General features: G+C 48.0%; 1 non-coding gene across 1 annotated transcript; it reads left to right on the forward strand.

Moving 5' to 3' along the window:
• The first annotated feature begins 955 nt into the window (after positions 1-955).
• On the forward strand, positions 956-1,028 carry trnar-ccu. Its single transcript has one exon. It is a non-coding gene; the product is annotated as a tRNA-Arg (tRNA).
• The last annotated feature ends 3,136 nt before the right edge of the window (positions 1,029-4,164 follow it).

The raw sequence follows: 4,164 nt of genomic DNA on the forward strand, positions 1-4,164 counted from the left end.
CAAGATGTAGAATTGTCAAGGGCAAGTTAGCTCCGCCACAAAACAGCCCCAGTGGCCTAATGGAAAAAGGCACTGGCGTTTTAAGCCAGGGATTGTGTGTTAGAATCCAATCAGGGAATCACTTACAGCAGAGTGACGCAGCGGAAGCGTGCTGGGCCCATAACCTTGGCACTTAACTTTGAGACGTGCCTAAATGCTTAAAAAATTTAACTTTGAGACGTGCCTAAATGCTTAAAAAAAGGGGCAACATCCACAGCTTGGTCCTCTCATAGTAGTCATTCATCCAGAAGACTGTGTGTAAAGTATTTTAAAAAGCTCCTGAATAAGATGAAGAATTAAAAGGGCAAGTTAGCTGCTGCAAAACAGCCCCAGCGGCCTAAAGGAAAATGCACTGGCGTTCCAAGCCTGGGATTGTGTGTTAGAGTCCAATCTGGAATCACTTACAGCAGAGTGGCGCAGCGGCGGAAGCGTGCTGGGCCCGTGATCTCAGAGCTTGATGGATGGAAAACCATCCTCTGCTAAGACTCTTTAACTTCAAGATGTGTGCCTAAATGCTTAAAAAAATGTGCAACATGAAAAGCTTGGTCCTCTCATAGTTGTTCATCCAGAAGCCTATGTGTGTGTATTTTAAAGGCCTCCTGAATAAGATATAGAATTAAAAGGGCAAGTTAGCTGCTGCACCCTAGCCCCAGTGGCCTTATGGATAAGGCACTGGCCTTCGAAGCCAGGGATTGTGGGTTCAAGTCCCAGCAGGATTGATTTACAGCAGAGTGGTTGTTTCTTCTTTAACTTCAGACATGCCTGAGTCTCCAATAAAGGGGCAGCATCCAAAGCCTGGCCATGAAAATCTTTGTCCTCTCTTTTTGTCATTCATCTAGAAGACTTGGTGTGTGTATTTTAAAGGCCTCCTGAATGAGATGCAGAATTAAAAGGGTAAGTTGCCTACTGCCTAACAGCCCCAGTGGCCTAATGGATAAGGCACTGGCCTCCTAAGCCAGGGATTGTGGGTTCGAGTCCCATCTGGGATGGTTTACAGCAGAGTGGCGCAGCGGAAGCGTGCTGGGCCCATAACCCAGAGGTCGATGGATCGAACACCATCCTCTGCTAAGAGTTTTTAACTTCTAGGCGTGCCTGAGTCCCCAAAAAAAGGGGCAACTTCCACAGCCTGGTCGTGAAAAGCTTGGTCCTCTCATAGTAGTTGTTCATCCAGAAGAATCTGTGTTTGTATTTTTAAAGGCCTCTCAAACAAGATGTAGAATTAAAAGGGCAAGTTAGCTGCCACAAACAGCCCCAGTGGCCTAATGGAAAAGGCACTGGCGTTTTAAGCCACGGATTGTGTGTTAGAATCCAATCAGGGATCACTTACAGCAGAGTGGCGCAAGCGTGAAGGCGTGCTGGGCCCATAACCCAGAGGTCGATGGTTCGAAACCATCCTCTGCTAAGACTTTTTAACTTTGAGGCGTGCCTAAATGCTTAAAAAAAGGGGCAACATCCACAGCTTGGTCCTCTCATAGTAGTCATTCATCCAGAAGACTGTGTGTAAGTATTTTAAAAGCTTCATGACTACGTGTACCGCGCTCCCCCGGGGGGGGGGGGAACGCCAATCCAACCCCCCGCCTAAATGAAAACGTCACTGCCTCGTTTAGCCAGGGATGGTGTGTTAGAGTCCAATCCTGCAGGATCACTTACTAGCCGAGTGGCGCAGCGGAAGCGTGCCTGGGCCCTCCCAGAGTCGATGGATCGAACCCTCCTCTCTAAACGTTTTTACCTATTGAGACGGTGCCTAAATGCTTAAAAAAAGGGCACCGCCACGCTTGGTCCTCTCATGTTCATTCATCCCGACGCAGCTGTTGTGTAAGTATTTTTAAAGCTTCCTGAATAAGATGAGAGTAAAAGGCAAGTAGCTGCTGCATAATAGCCCCACGGCCTAATAGAAAATCACTGCGTTCCACCCTGGTTGTTGGTTATAAGTATCCTCTGGAATCACTGTACGAGCGCAGTGGCGCTGCGGACGCTGCTGGGCCCGTATCTCAGAGCTGTTGATGTCTGCAACAAAAAGGGGCAACCTCCACTGTCTGGTAGTGCCCAAAAGCTTGGTCCTCTCCAGTGTCTCATCCAGAAGACTCTGTGTGTGTATTTAAAGCCCTCCTGGCACAAGATGTGAATTAAAAGGCAAACTTAGCTTTGCAATCACTAGCCCCAGTGGCCTTTGGATAAGGCACTGGCCTCGAAGCCGATATAGAATTAAAAAGGGGCAAGCAGTTGCTTGACCCCTGTAGCCCCAGTGGCCTTATGGATAAGGCACTGGCCTTCAAGCCAGGGATTGTGGGTTCAAGTCCCAGCAGGATTGATTTACAGCAGAGTGGGCGCAGCAGAAGAGTCCTGGGCCCATAACCCAGAGGTTGATGGATGGAAACCCTCTCTCTGCTGTTTCTTCTTTAACTTCCAGACATGCCTGAGTCTCCAATAAAGGGGCAGCATCCAAAGCCTGGTCATGAAAATCTTTGTCCTCTCTTTTTATCATTCATCTAGAAGACTTGGTGTGTGTATTTTAAAGGCCTCCTGAATGAGATGCAGAATTAAAAGGGTAAGTTGCCTACTGCCTAACAGCCCCAGTGGCCTAATGGATAAGGCACTGTCGACCCTAAGCCAGGGATTGTGGGTTAGGAGTCCCATCTGGGGTGGTTTACAGCAGAGTGGCTTAGGCGGAAGCGTGCTGGGCCATACCAGAGGTCGATGGATCGAAACCATCCTCTGCTACGAGTTTTTAACTTCTAGAACGTGCCTGAGTCCCATAAAAGGGGCCAACATCTTCCACAGCGGTCTGGGCTGAAAAGCTTGTCCTCTCATAGTAGTGTTCATCCAGAAGAATCTAAGTGTTGTATTTAAAGCCTCTAAAACAAGAGGTAGTCGAATTTAGAAAGGGCCAAGTTTAGCTGCCACAAAAACAGCACCCAGTGGATAAAGGGAAAAAGGGCACCGGGCGTGTTTTTTGAAGCCAGGGATTGTGTGTTAGAATCCAATCAGGGACACTACACAGAGGGCGCAGCGGATAAGAGTGATGGGCCCATAACCCAGAGGTCGATGGATCGAAACCATCCTCTGCTAAGACTTTTTAACTTTGAGACGTGCCTAAATGCTTAAAAAAAAAAGGGGGCAACATCCACAGCTTGGTCCTCTCATAGTAGTCATTCATCCAGAAGACTGTGTGTAAGTAATTTTAAAAAGCTTCCTGAATAAGATGAAGAATTAAAAAGGGCAAGTTAGCTGCTGCATAATAGCCCCAGCGGCCTAAAAGGGAAAATGCACTGGCGTTCCAAGCCTGGGATTGTGTGTTAGAGTCCAATCTGGAATCACCACAGCAGAGTGGCGAGCGTGGAAGCGTGCTGGGCCCGGTATCTCAGAGCTTGATGGATGGAAACCATCCTCTGCTAAGACTCTTTAACTTCAAGATGTGCCCTAAATGCTTAAAAAAATGTGCAACATGAAAAGCTTGGTCCTCTCATAGTAGTGGTCATCCAGAAGCCTGTGTGTGTGTATTTTAAAGGCCTCCTGAATAAGATATAAATTAAAAAGGGCAAGTTAGCTGCTTACTACTAGCCCCAGTGGCCTTATGGATAAGGCACTGGCCTTTGAAGCCAGGGATTGTGGGTTCCAAGTCCCAGCAGGATTGATTCACAGCAGAGTGGCGCAGCAGAGAGTCCTGGGCCCATAACCCAGAGGGTTGATGGATGAAACCTCTCTCTGCTGTTTCTTCTTTAACTTCCAGACATGCCTGAGTCTCCAATAAAGGGGCAGCATCAAAGCCTGGTCATGAAAATCTTTGTCCTCTCTTTTTTTGTCATTCATCTAGAAGACTTGGTGTGTGTATTTTAAGGCCTCCTGAATGAGATGCAGAATTAAAGGGTAAGTTGCCTACTGCCTAACAGCCCCAGTGGCCTAATGGATAAGGCACCGGCCTCCTAAGCCAGGGATTGTGGGTTCGAGAGTCCCATCTGGGGTGGTTTACAGCAGAGTGGAGCCTTGGCCAGGCGTGCTGGGCCCATAACCCAGAGGTCGATGGAGTTGAAACCATACTCTGCTAAGAGTTTTTTAACTTCTAGGCGTGCCTGAGTCCCAAAAAAAGGGGCAACTTCCACAGCCTGGTCGTGAAAAGCTTGGTCC

This window comes from Cyprinus carpio, chromosome A10 (genome assembly GCF_018340385.1).
Source record: "Cyprinus carpio isolate SPL01 chromosome A10, ASM1834038v1, whole genome shotgun sequence".
Taxonomy (NCBI): domain Eukaryota; kingdom Metazoa; phylum Chordata; class Actinopteri; order Cypriniformes; family Cyprinidae; genus Cyprinus; species Cyprinus carpio.